We start from the raw sequence: 19,949 nt of genomic DNA, 5'->3' as shown, positions 1-19,949 counted from the left end.
TCAACAAACATACTGCATGTGCTTCAAGCCTATGCCCATGCATGAAAGTGAAAAGGGACCAGTCATTACTGGGGTGGAGGGGCAACGTGGTCAGTCAAAGACAACCATTGCAGTCAGTCACAGGCTTCATTCTATTCCAGTTCAGGAGTTTGGCCAACCTCAATGCTGCAGGTCAGGTGCAATCAGTCCAGTTATCTGCAATATTACATGCAATGGTGAGTTGTAGTTCATGAGCATTGGTGAAAGCCTTCTGTGGTGAGAGACTTAGAGAGAGTGATGGCCCTGTGAGTGTGAGGTAGCAGATAAATAGTGTCATTTTCTCTTGAGAAGTGCAGAAGATCATTAACATTCTTCCTGCACTGCTGTGCCTTGCATTTCACCCATGCTATTGTCTCAGGCCAGGCTGACTGAGGTTGGTGGTATGGCACCAGAGATGAAGAATGGAAGATTGTGTGAGAAAAGTCAGCATGGGTCATCGTAAACAATTGTCATGAAACATTCTCAGAAAAACACAACCAAAAATGGGAAACCTCAGGGCATTACTCCACAGTCTCTTTTCTCCACAAATTCTCCTGAGTTGCTCTCAGTGTTTATTTGACTACTTTGAATCAAATCTGAGGCTTCATTGAGGCTAATCCACATTGCAATGAGTGGAAATTAAAATTAGACAGCTTCTTTTGTTGGCAATGAATCTGCTAAGTCACTTTACTGCCCAAACAGCACAAAACCTTGATGATAAACTAAATTCTGAATTGAGAAAGTGATGGAATAAATGGGACAAGATGACTACGCCCATATCTAAATTGGACATATACAGTATCAGTATATTACAAAAGACAAGTTCTCAATCTCATGAAATCTGTTATACACTTCATGAGAAATCAACTAATTGAAATATATAAATATTTTTGATATTGTTCATCCGGCATTAGTTTTCTCATTTTTCGTTAAATATTGGTACGATTATTAAAGAGTCTGGATTTGTTGGGATGAATATGTTGCTTTGATTCGTTTGTTCCCAGTTCCTTTCTAATATTCCCAAATGACCCAGGTTCCCACACTGTGGATGTATACACTGCATTCAGTTGGTTGCAATAATTATGATCTTTGAATAAATTTGGTAATAGACAGTCATGTAATGCATTTTGCACTGATAAGAAGTACTTCTACCTTTTCATTGATGTACAATGTGGATTATATTCATTATGTCGTTTACTTTTGGAGTTAATTTCAGGATTGATGTTTTACACACATTAGATATCAAGGAACCATGACTTTTGAGACATGTTCAAGATCATTAGCATACGAGTGACTGACCACATCCTTTAAAGAGGTTAACAATAAAGAGCGTACTCACTCACTTAGTCTTCACTCAAACACTAAGAGGTGGAAATACCATTCTCAACTCTGGAAGATTTGGTTCTATTTGTCATAATACAAATTACACATTTGTATTTTTTGCATATTTGAATATTTGTAATTACCTTCCTAAGTGTGAACCTTATGAAAATCACAAATAAGGTAAATTCATATAAAGTGCTGAGAATTTCCAAAATTTTACCCATTTGTTTCATTTAAAGTATATGTTAGCATAGTGTATGGTTGGTATAATATTTCTAAAATCTAAGAGATTACATAATAGCCGGTTCATAATATATTTTGCACTGATGTAATGGGATTTTCATTTTATTTTACTGCCCAATATGTCTTGTAGTTAGCTGTTAATGTACCAAACTGAAAGTATTTTATCGTTTAGCAAACCGTTTGATGCCATATAGGGATAGGGAATAAATTTTAAAAAGGGTAATAAATACTGGCCCAGTCTTTGATGCCCACAGCCTTAGGGTGGCACAATTGCAATGAGCTGGAGCATTGTTTGTAATGTGTAAATCTAGCTTTTTGAGCTAGTCTGGGTATTTCTCCCTGGTCAGCTAGTTGGTGAAGGAGAATTGATACAAATCTACAAACCTAGAATTACTTTAATCAGATAATGTTTTTGAGGATTTGTCTATTCTACTTATATATTGATGGTAATTAATTAAATTGTCAAACATATGAAGTTTTGCTTTTGATGTTAATGTAACTAATGTCGATTTTTACCCTGCTGAGTATATTTTACTGAGTCCATTAAGTTTGAGTTTAGGAATTGACAATCGTGACTTAGTTTAACTTATTTCCAGGGAAGGTGGCCAAGGCCAGCATTTGTTGCCAATCCCTTACTAGCCAGGAACTGATTGACTTGCTTGGCCATTTCATAGGGCAGTTAAGAATCAACCACATTGCTGTGGGTCTGTAGGTGTGTACTCACATTAGGTCAGGCCAGATGAGGATGGTAGATTTCCATCTCTGAAGGGCGTTAGTGAAAATTTTGCATTTTTACAATAACATTACCATTAGCTTCACATTACAAGTTGACTAATTGACGTTAAATGCCACCAGATGCCATGATTTGATTTCCAAGTATGGTGACGGAGAGCACGAGGGGGCATAGCTTTAAATTGAGGGTTGATAGATATAGGACAGATGTCCTAGGTAGTTTCTTTACTCAGAGAATAGTAAGGGTATGGAATGCTTTGCCTGCAATATTAGAAGATTTGCCAACTTTAAGTACATTTAAATTGTCATTGGACAAGCATATGGACGTACATGGAATAGTGTAGGTTAGATGGGCTTCAGATTGGTATGGCAGGTCGGCGCAACATCGAGGGCTGAAGGGTTTATACTGTGCTGTAATGTTCTATGCTCTATGAACCTGTTTTGACAGAGCTGTAGCCACGGTCTCTGCATTATTAATATGATATAGCCACTGTGTTACTGTCTCCCATGTAATTTATAGAATAACCCTGGAAAATTGAACATTTCCTAAAAGTTCAAATGTTCAGTCACATCCTTGTGTGCAGGAGACCTGATCTCTTCGATATGCAAATTGAGTTCTATATTACAGGCTGAGTTATATTTTTGTGAGCCTGTGGGAGGAGCTGTCTCAGGAGCGGGGGGGGGGTAGGAAGGAGGAGTGAGGAAGGTCTTCTTTTGTAATTACATTCATTACATGTTGAAGCGTGGGTAAAATGCCAAATTTTACTGACCTATAGACAGGAGGTTGGGGTGGCATGGTGACTCAGTGGTTAGCACTGCTGGATCGCAGCACCAGGCACCTGGCTTTGATTTCAGCCTCAGGCGAATGTCTATATGGAGTTCATTTATCCTGTGTCTGCATGGTGCTCCAGTTTCCTCCCACAATCTAAAGATGTGCAGGTTAGGTGAATTGGCCATATTAAATTGTCCATAGTTTTCAGAGATGTGTAGGTTAAGTGCTTTAATCAAGGGTAAATTAGGGTAGGGAAGTGGGTCTGGGTGGGTTACTCTTTGGAAGGTCGGTATGGACGTGTTGGGCCAAAGGCCCTGCTTCCACATTGTAGGAATTCTAATTTGAATTCTAAAGGTTAGATTAGATTACTTACAGTGTGGAAACAGGCCCTTCGGCCAAACAAGTCCACACTGCCCCGTCGAAGCGCAACCCACCCATATCCCTACATCTACCCCTTACCTAACACTACGGGCAATTTAGCATGGCCAATTCACCTGACCTGCACTTCTTTGGATTGTGAGAGGAAATCAGAGCACCCAGAGGAAACCCACGCAGACACTGGGAGAGTGTGCAAACTCCACACAGACAGTTGTCCGAACCCAGGTACCTGGTGCTGTGAGGCAGCAGTGCTAACCATTGAGCCACTGTGCTGCCCACCTTTTGCAAATGGAGGCAAACTTCCCCATATCACATTCTCTCCATCATGGGTATCACAAACAGACAATCACAGCTCTGGGGATTCACATCTCCATCTGTATCTATCAATGTAGGCAAAGTACTCATGTTTCTTCCTGAAGAAGGGCTTATGCCCGAAACATCGATTCTCCTGTTCCCTGGATGCTGCCTGACCTGCTGCGCTTTTCCAGCAACACATTTTCAGCTCTGATCTCCAGCATCTGCAGACCTCACTTTCTCCTCATGTTTCTTAATGTTTGTCTTCTTCAGGAGAAGAACATGTACAACCAGCATGACCACAGATGGTTTGTGGAGGGTGAGGGGGGTGGGGAGGTGTTCAATGATGTCTGACATAAGGGTCCTGACCAAAATGTAGAAGGACGTAGATGAGCAAGGCAAATGGGCCTGTGCTAAAAGGGAGATTGGAAATGTGCAGCCATCAAACAGCTTCTACCAGCTGCACATCAAACATCAATATGTTCGTGAATTAAAAACTGAAAATTCTGGAGAAACTCTAATTGTTTGGAGAGAGAAATAGAGTCAATACCACAATTTATACACAAGTCAAAACATTAACTTTGCTTCTCTTTTCACAGATGCTGCCAGACCTATTGAATTTCTCAAGCATTTTCATAATTTTATTTCAGATTTCCAGCATCCATAATATTTTGCTTTTATTTAATGTGTTAATGAAACCTTGGTAAGGGTGGTGTCCCATAGCACTTAGAGATATTTATGCTTGCATCTACAGCCTCCAGATCCTACTCCAGAACATAGTCCAGATAAGGGGCACCCCAGTCCCTCACCTAAGCTTTGCCAGTTCCACAAAGCACAGAGTTCTTTGCTCTTTATACCTCTGAAGAGGAAGAGTCAGGAACCTCAGAGGAATCATCATCAAAGCTTTCCTCACCAACTTTCAAGGCACATATTCATTCACCTTGGTGGGTGATTTGCCCAGAGTAGGCTTGGGATCAGCATTGGTCAAGTGCTCAGTTGATCTTGAAGAGGAGCCAGTCCTAAGGAAATTCAAGGCTATTGTGATCTTTCACCTCACAGCCATAATGCTTCCTCCCTTGCCAAGCAGCTGCCTGAAAGGACATGGCAGAGTAACTGTTGAAGACGCCTGTTCACTGCTTCTCACTCATTTCCAAGTAGTTCCAATCCATTATTTCTCAATGGGTTAGTTCACACAGTTGCAGGGCCTAAGGCTCTTGTCTCTTATTCTGCTTGCCCCTTCTTCTCGTTCTGGTTCTTACCAAACTAAGCCAGCCACTCTGTTAGGTTAATCAGGTTTGGCATGTGAGTATTTATCTATGAAGAAATATCAGGAACGAAATGAAAAATTTCCATTTGAGGTTTTGATATAGGCAGTCTAACCTTGGGACCTTTATCAGGCTGCTCATGTGTTTGGGAAAATCTTGCTCTACAGTCACTTCAACATGGTGAGCTGCAACCTTGGTGGCCATGACTGGTGTTTCCATGGTGTGTTTAAACTATATGCCTCTGTTATCTTTCTTTTGCTTTTCATATATGTGGTGATTTTTGCCTTGTGATTATCCCCTTAAGGCAACCCTGCAATATGTACTCTATATTCTGGTATAATCACCATTTTGTGAACTTTCACATGCACAGGCCTCCTAATTGTCCTGTAGCTTCAAAGCCTCCCCAGCACCATCAGCACTAATGATGCTTGTTAGATGCTCTATTGTCAAACATTAGTGTATATTGGCATCTGCTTGGCAGGTAACTGTTTTCAGCTTTAAGACTTTGGTGGGCAGTGACTGAATCCTTGCTGCGCAAATGACAAAACCAATTGCACAAGCCAGTCTGCTTTTTCACTTCTTGTTTAGGTTGCCTTAGCGGGTTTGTTTTTTCTAACATGCAAACAGATTGATGGCCCTTCCCTCTTGCTCTGCACAGTCAAAGTGAGTCATTATCTTGGAAAACATTGCCAGAAAACATTGTTGTTCCGAATTTCTCCTTCAGATCTTTCACCCTTTAACCTTCAGAATAGACTCGCTTCCCCAGTACTTTTGATGGCCTTCTCCTTTTGTGTCTTGACCTCAATACTTCTTCAACCTCTCCTTTGGCAATGGGCCCTTTCACTATCTCCCTGGATATTCCTGCTCATCCCCATGATCTCACTCCTATGAGATTCCTTCAGCCAGCCTCATCTCTATAACCTCCCTATTCAGTTGCATGATTCTTTCCTCTACTCAGCAATTTAGTTAAATGCTTTGTGTTCCTCTCCTTAATGTTCAATTCCCACCCTTTGTGGCACCACTTCCCATATGACTGTTACTCTCCCCCTTTGAATCAAAGTTTGCTCCTTTTATTGCCTAGGATCCCTCCAGTGCTCCCAAAAACAAGTCCTACTAGCCAACATTTCTACCTAATCTTTAAGTTAAATATATTCTCTTTATAGGATGATCCCCCTTCTATGTTGAGGCCCTTTTAAGCTGCACCCATTTGCATGGTCCTGGGCAGGGGTGCTGAGCAGTGTGGCTGCTTGGCCTGGCTTGGCACGATAATGGGTCCAGTCTACCTTCAGCCTTAACTGTAAGCATTTAACTACATTGGCCACATGGCCAATTCTCATGAGCTGGATACCAGGGAGAGTCCTCCACCTTCAAACTCTAAGCATATGTGCGAATAAACAACTTGTTGATGAATGTGTGATGTAACAGAAAAAGTTGCTATTCACCGAGGCTTGGAGAATGCTGTCAACGCTGTCAGTCAAATGCTTCATAGAAATAACCTGGTTTGTGAACTCAAATGCTGAGGGTTTCTGAAGTTGCAGCTGAAAATGTAATTTCAGTCGGCTGAAGCGTTACTAGTGCATATGTCGTGCTAACGAGTACAAATCGGTTCCTGACCATGAATTAAATTCCACTGTCCGCCTTTCTAAGTGTATTAGCTGGGCACAGAGAATTCTGTCCTGTGTGAGTGACTCTAGAAATGCCTGTTGCCAGTGTAATGAAAAAGTTAAATAAAATTACATACAAGCAAAATGCCATTTCACACAATCACAGAATTGGTATGGCACATTCAGCCATTCAGCCCATCGGGACTGCACCAGCTTTATAACTTAATGCCTTTTTCCCCATAGCCTTGCACACCATTTTTATCCAAACAATCCAATATTTTCTTAAATGCCTCAATCTAACCTAATTCCACCAAACCTCCAGGCAATGCGTTCTATACCCTCTCACATCACCCTTACTTTGTTTCCATATCCCTTTAAATCAATGTCCTTTTGCATTTTCTTCTTTCCTTAAAATGTCTTTAATTTTCGACCTTTGATTATTTTAAAATTCTGAAGTGTCGGCAGCTCTTTCCTCCCCCAGAAAATATGTATTGTTTATATTTTTTTCCATTATCACCCATCTAAACAGCTGCATGAAAATTATCGGAAGCCAGGAAGTGGCACCTCATTCAAAACCTTATATGATATCTATCCAGCTTGTCGAGGAACTTTAATTAAAACTAGTTGGTGCTGATGGCCGCGCACTGACAAGCATAAGTTACAACACTGTTTCTTTTTTTGAAAAGCAAGCAGGCCATGGCAATAATATTACAAGCTACATTCTAACAATATGTATAAGCTAAAGGACAGGAGAAATCCCATTGATTCTCTGGGATTATCCCATCACATAATGATGTGCATAAACCATCAACCACTCCTCTCTACTTTCAGTATTGGGAGCAGGAGGAAATTCTCACCAAAAACCTTAACCAGTTTAGAAAATATCTGAGCAGTATCTGCTGACAAGTGCAATAAGGATATCTCCAAAATAGTGCAAAAGCAACTCCATTTATAAAATATCCTGAATGAAAGAAAATATCTCAAGGTACTTCACAGGAGCATCATAAAGTAAAATTTAATATTGAGGGACATATCTTAACCCAAGGTCAGCTTTTTTTAAATTCGCTCATGGGACGTTGGCATCGCTGGGTTGGCCAGCATTTATTCCCATCCCTAGTTGTCCCTGAGAAGGTGTTGACTTGTCATTAACTCAGACAATAGGTAGGCTGGATGGTGCATGTTAAATGAGCAGACGAAGATTAACAGACAGCATTTCCAGAGCTTAGGGCCAAGCAGCTGAAGGCATGGTCCCCAATAATGGAACATAATAAAACTGGGGATACTAAATGGGCCTGAATTAGATAAGCAGATTTCTCAGAGGGTTTTGGGGCTGAAGAAGATTACTGAAATAAAGAGCAGTTAGATCTTGAAGGGACTTGACAAACAAGAATGACTATTTTAATGTCAATGGATCGCTTGACTGACCAACAAGCATAAGGTGATGAATAAATGGGAATTGGTGTGAATGAGGGCTCAGACAGCAGGCCTTATGTTCATGAAAGGTACAATGTAGGACTGGAGATTTGATGAGTAGGGCATTAAAATAGTCAATGCTGGTGGTAATAAGGAACAGCTTAATGTTTCTGTCATAGATGAACTGAGACAGTGGTGAATTCAGGTAGTGTTCTGGAGATGCAAGTAAGTGGTTTTAGCAGCTGTAAGGTCACTTCATGTGACACCAAGATTCCCAAGGAGAAGGATAGCACCAGTGCTTCAGGTAAACCCATGAATTTGCAAGAGATTACCAGTAAATGTAACCTTGAGGAATTATAGACAGACTGAATATATAATCTCAGGTGAAGAGTAGAACACATGGATATGGGAGCAGTTTGGGTAATTGTATCAATATTGTTCTTAAAACTTCAATCATGAAAATACTTGTAAATGTTCTTTAGAAAGATCACTTTTATAGGCACATGATTACTTATTTCTAGAATTGGCTGTGAGACTTCCTCAAAATTTCTACTTTAAAGGTGCTTGGTTCAAACCAATTTCAACAATGACTCTCTGGAGCAAAAACTGAAATTGCTGGAAAAGCTCAGCAGGCCTGGCAGCATCAGTGGAGAGAAATCAGAATTAACATATCAGGCTGACTGACCCTTCCTCAAAACTGTTTCCCCGGAGCAGGATTTTAAATTCTTAGTTTGCCAGTGCTACTGTTCTTCAACTAACCCATCAGAAATTGATGAAGAAGTAAAGTGTAGCTGATGGTTGAGATTGCTTTATGAAATTGTCTATGCTTTGTCTGTATTAAATTATGGTTAAAGGATCTTGCCACCAACCATCCATGCCTGCAGCAATGCCTTAAGTTTCAAACTCTCCTTCTTGCTAATGAAATTTTGTCCAACCCTTTGTAACCTCTTCAGTCCTACAACTGTCTGAGATCTTTGCTTCCCTCCGATTCTGGCTTCTAGCACCATCTCTGCTCTATCATTGACAGCCATGCCTTCAACTGTTCAAGAATCCCCTCACAAAACACCTCAGCATTTCTCTTCTCCTTCAACATGTGCCTTAAAGCACAAGTCTGACGCCAAGCTTTTGGCCAACCTTCCTAATGTCCCACTGCGTTAGTGACTACATTTGATTAGATTACTTACAGTGTGGAAACAGGCCCTTCAGCCCAACAAGTCCACACCGACCATCCAAAGAGCAACCCACCCAGACCCATTCCCCTACATTTACCCCTTCACCTAACACTACGGGCAATTTAGCATGGCCAATTCACCTAACCTGCACATCTTTGAACTGTGAGAGGAAACCAGAGCACCCAGAGGAAACCCATGGAGACACGAGGAGAATGTGTAAACTTCACACAGACAGTTGCCTGAGACGGGCATTGAACCAGGTCTCTGGTGCTGTGAGGCAACAGTGCTAACCACTGTGCCACCGTGCCACCCCACTATTTGTTTTGTAAGATTCCTGTGAACTGCCTTGGGAACCTCTACTACATTAAATGTGCTATATAAATACCACAACGAACCAATGCCTGTCAAATTACAAAACTTAGATGATGGAGATGAATAAACAATATCATTGGGTGAGAAACAAGAACTAAACATAACATGATCAAAGTGTGAGAATTACAAGTACACATCCACTCTCAAAAATGAAGGATATTTCTGAAATGTGAATGTTCAAGCTGGTTGAAGGCTAAGATAAAGCCTATAACTGGTTTCACTAGCTTGTTCGGATTTAAAAATCACACGACACCAGGTTATAGTCCAACAAGTTTATTTGGAAGCACTAACTTTCAGTGATGAAGGAGCAGCACTCTGAAAGCTAGTGCTTCCAAATAAACATGTTGGACTAGAAACTGGTGTTGTGTGATTTTTAACTTTGTCCACCCCAGTCCAAAACTGGCTCATCCAAATCATGGCTTGTTCAGAACTGCACTTGTACATATTCTTCAATAACCTTACACAATCGAGAAAACTGCTATGGAATAGTTTAGATTTGATTGCATTACATCTATACTACACAATAAAGTGAACAATTAAAACAGACTCACATATGAGAAGAAATTTTTACACTGCATAATCTGTAAGGAGCATGTCCAATGTGAGGGAGGACTTTGCTGAAGTGAGACAAATACGGAGTGAGTGAGTCTGAGCTGCAGACCTTGGGCCACATTGGGGAAGGGGGTAGTTATCTGGACAGATTGTTTCAGGCAGACAGAAGGGACAGAATCAGGGACAGAAGTGCATGCCTGCTAGTGAGACAGATATAACGATCCAGGAGGTTGCACTCAAGAGCTGTGTGAATGCAAGTTGGGACTACAGGGAGAAGGGACAAACTGACAATGACACTGTGATGCACGAAGCAATTCAATGGAGGAAGGAAATAGGAATATCATTGTGGTAGGGGTCTGTTCGATTAGGTGGACAGATATTTTTCTCTGCAACTGTAAATGAAAATCCTTAAGACTATGTTGCTTGCATTGTGCCAGGGCTAAGGACATCTACCACGGAACTGGAGATGAAATTGGAGTCGGAGGGAGGGAACCAGTTGTCACTGTCTACATTACTAATAACAAAGTTGATAGGACTAGAAAGGAGGTTTTGATGAAAGAATTTAAATAGTTTAGAGCAAAATCAAAAAGGTGAACATCCAAATTCTGGATTACTACCTGAGCCACAGGAAAACTTGCAGAGGGTAAACAATGTCAAGGAGTTAAATGGTTCTAAGATTGGTGTGGTGGAATGGCTTTCAGTTTGTGGGACACTGGCACTATCAATACTGGGATAGAAGAGAGCTGTTCTGGTGGGATGGACTTCATTTGATCATGCTTGGACCACTGTCCGGGGATTGGAAAAACTAGAGCAGTAGAGAGGGCTTTAAACTAATTAAAGGGGGAGAAGGGTTTGGATAGGGGAAACAGAATCTTGCAAAGCTAGAGGATATGTTAGCATTACTGGGCCGCCAGCCGGGTCAACATTTATTGCCTATTCTTTGTTGCCCTTAGAAGGTGTTGGTGAGCTGACTTCTTGAACTGCTGCAGTTCATTTGCTCTAAAGTAGACTCACAATGATATTAAGGAGGGAATTCTAGTGACACTGAAGGAGTGATGATATATTGAAAGTTAGGATGGTGAGTGGCTTGGAGGAGAACTTGCAGATGGTGATGGTCCCATGTATCTGCCATTCTTGTCTACCTGGGTGGAAGTGATTGTAGGTTTGGAACCGTCTATCTAAGCAGCCTTGATGAATTTTTGCAGTGCATTTTCTCTGCTGCTACTGAGCATAGGTGCATTTTTTATGCATTTAGATTGCAATATTTTCACATCTAGTTATTGCATTATTCAACAGAGCAAGAATTCAAAATTTTAGCTCAGTGAGCAATAACTCACATAGAGACATGTTAGAAAGGTACAAGTGTGCGCAAGTTTCCTTTGCCTGTAGTTTGAACAAAGGTATTAATCCAAATAAATTCATGCAATAAAACAGAGGGCAAAACACTTACAAAGGAATGTAATTAATATTTAACTATTAATAATTTACAATTTAATTTTCACTCAAATGAAAATGACAACAATTATTCTTCATAAGTGTCTTTGATACTGTTTGATTCAGTCATCCATCTTCCAGAACCATCTGACTGCAGAAAATGTTATTGAAAATAACTTATCTGATATTTTTGTAGCTTTGACAATGAAATCAGTCCACTGAAAAAGATTCATGCTGTTCTTGGGGTTCACTCACCTTCAAAAGAAGCGAAGAACAACAAGTATTCACTGTCAAAGAGATGATCCTGCACAGCTTGCACAACTCAAAATTGTACAAAAATGACATCATGCTTCTTCAGGTAAAAATGTTTTTGCAACATATTTCTAGTTGTAAAGACCAGAAATTATATAAGCACAGTCTGGGACAGGGGAGCATCCCTGTACCCCAACTTGTGGCCCACCAGCTGGAGAAAGTGAGGACTGCAGATGCTGGAGATCACAGACGAAAAGTGTGATGCTAGGAAAGCACAGGCAGCATCCAAAGAGCAGGAGAATCAACATTTCTCACATCAGGCCAAGCGTAAATAAGATGGGTGGCATGGTGGCTAAGTGGTTAGCATTACTGTCTCACAGCGCCAGGGACCAAGGTTTGATTCCATCTTTGCCAAATGGGTGAAATGTGGACATTCTCGCTGTGTCTGCATGGTTTCTTCCAGGTGCTCTGGTTTTCTCTCACAGTCACAAGGCTAGGCGTATTGGCCACACTAAATTGTTCCATAATGTCTAGGGATATGAAGGCTAGGTGATTTAGCCATGGGAAATGCAGGATTACAGGGGTAGGGTAGGGGGGTGAGCTGAGATCCTCTTTGGGGAAGGGGTTGAATGGCTTGCTTCCACCCTGTAAGAATTCTAAGGCTGTGAGCTGTTCAACACGTGCTATTGAATATCCTAAAGCAGCCGGCCCATGAAAAGCTGTTGAATTTCCGGTGTGACCTTCAATAGCCTCAGAACAGTCATTGAATGGGAAGTGGATGTTGAGAAGTGGCTAGGATAAAAAGATAAGGAACATTTATGTAAGAGAGGAAAAACAAGGTCATTCAGGAATTTGTAGGGATATGGGGTGAGCATGGTTAACAGCAGCTCCAGGAGATCCAGGAGATATATTTCTGTTGCTCCTGCTTGCTCACTCTGGGAAGTATCTTTAATAAATGTAACTTTTTTTTCTGGAAATCTGGTGCAGCCTATTTAAGGATTACCTGTCAGGGTGCCAGGAGTCTTGGCTTTCCTGAATAGAGGCAGACTGGTACTGATGTACATTCAGGGCTATGCATGTTGTTTCTTAAACTTAGGAGCAAGTGAGGACTGCAGATACTGGAGTTTCAGCGTTTCTCAAACTTAACCTACATTTTGTTTCAGGAACGTGGTTTGGATGTCAATTTTGTAGAATCCCTATGGTGTGGAAACAGGCCATTCGGCCCAATGAATCCACATTGAGCTTCTGAAAAGCATCTCACTTAGACCCATCCCCTACATTATCTCCATAGCCCTGCATTTCCCATGTCTAAGGCACCAACCCTACATATCCCTGGACACTATGGATAAATTAGCACGGCCAATCCATCTAACCTTCTTATCTTTGGCCTGTGCAAGGAAACCGAAGAACCAGGTGGAAACCCACGCAAACACAGGGAGAATGTGTAAACTCCACACAGACAGTCGCTCAAGGCTGGAATTAAGCCAAGATCTGTGAGGCAGCAGTGCTAACCACTGAGTCATCGTGCCGCCCAATGTCTTTGCTTATGCCAATATATGTTATTTATATAAATGATTTGGAAGTGAACATAGGAGGTATGGTTAGTAAGTTTGCAGATGATACTATGGAAAATAAAGAACATGAAAGCATGGGAAGGCTTAAAGCATGAAGACCACTGGCAATCTGTGGTCTGTAGAAGGCAGGATGGGATAAGCATAGCTCTTACACCATTTAGCAAAGTAAGGTTAAGGCTGAAAGGTCACTATGGCGAGATGAGATAACACAAGTAATACAGCAAGTTTCTCTGTTAAGTGTTATTATGACAGGATTGGGACCATAAATATTTGGGACATGACATTAAAATATCTAATTAGTAGTTAGTAGAGTCAGCTTGAGGCTGGAGACTATTGTAATAGATGGAAAGCTAAATATCTATCATGCCAGGTTAGTCTGGAATGGATGATCACTGTAGCAGAGCTGATAATAAATATCTAATCATGACATTAGGAAAATATTAAGTAGGGTCTGGAATGAAAGACCATCATTGCAAGAATTAGAACTAAATATCTAACCATGACATTAGAATAACATAAAGTAGAATATACAAGTAAAGAGATAATGGGAACTAATATCACTGGTCTATTGTGGAGCTAGAGTGAGGTACTTTGATTAATATAGTTGATATGCTAATAAGCTAACAGAAACGTGATAAAAAAAAATCTAAAAATCCATGGACCCTGAGGTTCGGGGGCATTCGAGACTCTGGTTTCTCAGTGTCATGGTTTTTTTTGTTTGCAAATAAAAAACCTACTTCTTGAGGAACTCTCTGCATCTCCTGGTGATTCTCTATATTTTCTACACAATATTACCAAAATTTTAGGTATGGCAGGCAGTGAAGAAGATTACCTCAGAGTACAATGGGATCTTGATCAGATACACAAGGAGTGGCAGATGGAGTTTAATTTAGATAAATGCTGCATTTTGGGAAGGCAAATCAGAGCTGGACTTGTACACTTAATGGTAAGGTCCTGGGGAGTATTGCTGGACAAAGAGATCTTGGAGTGCAGGTTCATAGTTCCTTAAAAGTGGAGTCACAGTAGATAGTTTAGTGAAGAAGGCATTTGATATGCTTGTCTTTATTAATCAGTGCATTGAGTATAGGAGTTGGGAGGTCATGTTGCAGCTGTACAGGACATTGGTTTGGCCACTTTTGGAATATTGCAAGCAATTCTGGTCTCCCTCCTATAGGAAGGATGTTGTGAAACTAGAAAGGGTTCAGAAAACATTTATCAGGATGTTGCCAGGTTGAAGGGTTTAAGTATAGGGGGAGAATGAATAGGCTGGAGCTATTTTCCCTGGAGCATTGGAGGCTATGGTAGAAGTAGAAGTTCATAAAATCATGAGGGGCATGGATAGGGTAAAGAGGCAAGGTCTTTTACCTGGGGTGGAGGAGTCCAAAATTAGAGGGCATAGGTTTATGGTGAGAGGTGAAAGATATAAAAGGGACCAAAGAGAAATGTTTACACACAGAGAAGTGTGTATACAGAATCAGCTGCCTGAGGAAGTGGTGGAGGCTGGTACGATTACAACATTTAAGAGGCATCTGGATAGGTACATGAATAGGAAGAGTTTATAGGGATATGTGCCAAATGCTGGCAAATGGGACTAGATTCACATAGACTATCTGGCCGGCATGGATGAGTTGGACCGAAGTATGACTCTATAACTTTATATATAGTTGATGATAATGATTGCCTGTTGCCTGCCTGTCATACTGGAGAACCAGGTATACATTTTGAAACACCCCTGCCATAGTTAATCCGTATAATATTTAATTTCTTTCCTTTAAAAGAAATTGTAGAAAAACACAACACCCAGCTGCTCAGAGCAGACTCAACAACTGCCCGTCTTTGCAAATACAATAGCCATCTATAGTAAACACTGTGATTAAAAACTGAATTGTTTTTGAATATACTCAATTGTAATTCCAGCTCAATGGCAAAGCAACTCTGAACAAGTTTGTGAACGTCCTGAGCCCAACTAACACTGGAATAAGTTAAAAATCACACACCAGGTTATGGTCCAACAGGTTTATTTGGAAGCACTAGGTTTCGGAGCGCTGCTCTTTCATTAGGTGGTTGTGCCTGGTGATTGTTGTGTGGTGTCCATTCATATGTTGTCATAGTGTTGCTGACACGGGTAACACCATTACACATGGGGACACCTCCCATCATGTACGCAGCGAGCACTCATGTGATTCGGCCAACGTGGTCTATCTCATACGCTGCAGACAAGGAAGCCTGAGGTATGGTACAATGGTGAGACCGAGCAGACGCTACAACAACAAATGAATGGACACCACAAAACAATCACAAACAATTTACATATCAAAGAACAGAAACCAGCATATCCCAGTCAAAAAGATTAAAGTTTTAATCTAAGATTGTTTACTGTATCACATCTCCATGACACTGGTCTCCTTTGGCTATAAGTTCTGTGAGCATGATCTTAATCTCCGCAATCATGTGATGAAGGACCGGTGCTCCGAAAGCTAGTGCTTCAAAATAAACCTGTTGCACTACAACCTGGTGTTGCTTGATTTTTGACTTTACACCCCAGTCCAACACTGGCACCTCCAAGTCATAACATTGGAATGGATGTCAAAGATGGAGACATTTGTAATGTTGCAGGTTGGGGCTCACTTCAGTTACAACTGAGAAGATTTCAGACACATTGCAGCAAGTGAATGTAACTGTCATGGACAGGACACTGTGTGCACAGTATTACACCCACCATCCTGTGATAACAGAAAGTGTACTATGTGCTGGTGATGAAAAGAGAGCAAAAGATTCTGACTCAGTAAGTATCTGGGATGTAAAAAATAACCAAATTTCTTGGTTAATAGGTAAATGTAAGTTGAGAAAATTCTGTTAAAGAACATTTTGCTGCATTGTGCAACATTAGAACAGATTTCAATAGTCCTGACTAATTACCCTATAGAGTAAATTCAATGTTTGCATAATTCCTATTGTAAGCTACACAATGGCTTCAATGATAACATTCCTGCTCTTTGCAAACGGACAAAATATAAACATTTCACATTTAGGCAGCATTTAGCTGTAATCGTCAACAATCCCTCTAAGAGCCATTAGTAAGGCTACATAAGATCTGGTACAAACTAGCAGAAGAAACTCTATCCATTAACACTTCCTGTAACAAAGGAAATGTTCTAATTTGACTTGATGTTGGGCCCAAGACTCAAATTGTCGAAGACATATGTTTATTCTAACCCCACCCCCCCCCCACCCCACCCTGACCCCTCTGAATTTCCTCATGCTTGCAGGAGTCTAAGGCTTTGTTAAAGTGACATTCCAAAAGTAAACAGCGAGGGGTAGCTTTGAGTGTCTCAAAACTGAAATCACCTGTTTATTGCTACCTTTGCTTCTGGAGCCATGACTCACCTTCTCTCAGCCTAGCACCTCCCTATTTCTCCCTTTGTTTAGTTTTAACAAAGGGTCAGTTAGACTCAAAACGTCAGCTCTTTTCTCTCCTTACAGATGCTGCTAGACCTGCTGAGATTTTCCAGCATTTTCTCTTTTGGTTTAAGTCTATAGCTACCACATCAACCTGGAAGAAGTTCCTATCCTGTCTCACATCACATTTCATATTGTTTAAAAAGTAATTGCAATGTCTGAACAGAACAATTAGGATTTATTATTTTAGTTAGTAAAGTATGTTTGTTGCTTATAACCAATGCATCTTGTGCAATTCAACAGGTTACTTACTATTGAGTTGATGTATACATTGCAACTTCTGAGGAGCTTGCTTGTACTCAAATTTAGATGTTGAAATGAGCTGAAGTGGGCTCAGCTGAAGCTCACACTGATGGTTCCACCAGGACCCATCATTTGGAACCTTTGGTCTGATTGCCCAGAAGATACAATACTTCTAATGTTATTTTTTTTTGAGCTTCTGCTAGCCAGTATAGATCCTCCTCACAATCTACCTGAAAACAACAAGCGTGTTAAGACATTCTCATTCCTTTATCACCCCAGCTCTTCTCCCTTCCAGCTCCTCCAGCTCACCGATGTTAAAAGCAGTACTTTATGAAAAGGGAAGGCCACTGAATAAAGTGTTGTTTCTAACATTGGCACAGCACAGAAACTCAGATGAGCCAAGTATATGGGGCCTTATGAAAGAAACCATTCGAATAGCAAGGCAAGATGAGGTGTTTGAGGTTCATGTTGGGATGTGAAAGCCATAGAGGTCATGGGTACTTGTTGGGGGGAAAGTGGCAGAGAAGCCATGAGATGCAGGTCGTTGGAAGTGGTAGAGTAATCTGATACAAAATACTTATACCAACATACCTAACATCCGAGGTTTCAGTTTTTATTTAGGCTCTGCTATGAGCAATGAAATACAAAAAAATTTTTCAATAAACATTGACTTGTTATTGTTTAACCTCCTCTACATTTTGGATGAAATTGAGATCTGATCATGCCCTTCTTCTCACTGATGAGAATTTATAGCTGTGAAATCCATATACTATTTCCAATTTCTTGTTGCTTCTCTTTACAATCTCAAAGAAATAAGCAAGTTCTAACTGCAACTGGCAACCACCTGATGAAGGAGCAGCACTCCGAAAACTAGTGCTTCCAAATAAGGCCTTCCAGTTTCAGAATAACTGATTTTTTTTGGTGTTTCAGGGGGACTCAGGTGGACCACTAATATGTAAGAACGAGTTCCGAGGAATTGTGTCTTATGGGAAAAAATGTGGACTTGCCAAAAAGCCTGGATTTATACAAGGCTCACAAAGGAGTACATTGAATGGATTCAGGAAATAACAACTTGAACCTTATAAAATGTTTAGGCTATAATGAATTTTATGTCTTATTTTTACCTTCTGTGGGTCAATTTAGCTTGTGTAGCAAAATAAATTGGCAATTACTTTTGTGAATTTCCATTTATTGAGATTATTTGAAATTAATGTGCTGTAAATAAATTCAAAATAGGAGTCTGTACATATTTATCCCTCAATCAAGTTATGAAATAGAATTTATAGTGTTCACTTGCATATGTCAGAAAAATGAAGAAATATCACATGCATGTTGTTGAATTGGCAAACACGTGCAGGTACTTTGTTTAAGTAACAAAATAAAATTTATCCTGTCCAGAATAAATATTCAGCTCTTCTATGTTTCAATAAATAAACAATCATATCCTGTGTTCTATGGATTTCAAGTATCAGCTTATCAGAGTCAGTTGTAAACTCATCTCTGATGTGCAGTCAAACTCTGCTCCAAGACCTGAGACAACAAGGTAATATAGTGCTGAAGGAGTTCAGTGCTGTAGGAGGTATCATTTTTACAAAACTACAAAATTGATAAACAGACTAAGCCCAGCTGGTGTATCAAGTCTGCTCCACACTCCTGATGGTTGAAATGTTGTGGCCAAACACTTCCTAACCCTCTGCACAGACAGAGGCCAGTAAGGGAAAAGAAAAGCTACTTGGAAACATTCTTTATCCTTGTTGAGGATGTCACATCACAAAATAGAATTGTAGTATGATAATAGCACAGAAAGAGTTTATTGGGTTTATGCCAATTGCCTGTGTTTGGGTTTTGTTGGGATGATTGTGCTTGTTATCAACTCAACTATTCTATGAGAAATCCTGAAAGTAGAAATATCTAACTGAATCAATGAAATGGTTAGATTGCATTACGTTTGCATTGCTACTATCACAAAAAAGAGACTACTACCAGGTTTCACCCACACGTCTTAAACATGTGGCAAAATGAGTCATTAACAACAACTGTGTAAAATGAAACTGTAGCTGAAAATGTGTTGCTGGAAAAGCACAGCAGGTCAGGCAGCATCCATGGAACAGGAGAATCGACGTTTCGGGCATAAGCCCTTCTTCAGGAATGAGGAAAGTTTGTCCAGCAGGCTAAGATAAAAGGTAGGGAGGAGGGACTTGGGGGAGGGGCGTCGGAAATGTGATAGGTGGAAAGAGGTCAAGGTGAGGGTGATAGGTCAGACTGGGGTGGGGGTGGAGAGGTCAGGAAGAAGATTGCAGGTTAGGAAGGCAGTGCTGAATTCGATGGATTTGACTGAGACAAGGTGGGGGGAGGGGGAATGAGGAAACTGGTGAAATCCGAGTTCATCCTTTGTGGTTGGAGGGTTCCTAGGCGGAAGATGAGGCGTTCTTCCTCCAGCCATCGTTTCGTTGTGGTCTGGCAATGGAGGAGTCCAAAGACCTGCATATCCTTGGTGGAGTGGGAGGGGGAGTTGAAGTGTTGAGCCACAGGTGGTTGGGTTGGTTGGTCCGGGTGTCCTAGAGGTGTTCTCTGAAACGCTCTGCAAGTAGCCGGCTTGTCTCCCCAATATAGAGGAGGCCACATCGGGTGCAGAGGATGCAATAGATGATGTGAAAATGAAACTGTACCCGCTTTAAAGCCAAGCATACACATAGTCGCACACAGTCAAGAAGATTCAGGCTATGCATTTCTACTCAGAGATTGTGGGTGGGAAAAAGTAACCAAAAAACAAAACCTTGTGTATCAAGACTCCAAACCACAAGAGTGCAATGACTTTCACACAGTTCATTCCATTTCCATTGATGAGA

General features: G+C 40.8%; 1 pseudogene; it reads left to right on the top strand.

Moving 5' to 3' along the window:
- The first annotated feature begins 11,870 nt into the window (after positions 1-11,870).
- LOC148152167 (granzyme K-like) lies at positions 11,871-18,176 on the top strand (annotated as a pseudogene).
- Positions 18,177-19,949: the final 1,773 nt, after the last annotated feature.

This window comes from Chiloscyllium plagiosum, unplaced genomic scaffold, assembly GCF_037043375.1.
Source record: "Chiloscyllium plagiosum isolate Xiang-an unplaced genomic scaffold, Cpla_swu_hap1 HiC_scaffold_1, whole genome shotgun sequence".
Classification (NCBI taxonomy): Eukaryota; Metazoa; Chordata; class Chondrichthyes; order Orectolobiformes; family Hemiscylliidae; genus Chiloscyllium; species Chiloscyllium plagiosum.
Note: the sequence above shows the minus strand (reverse complement) of the source record. Positions and strands in the feature narration are given on the sequence as shown.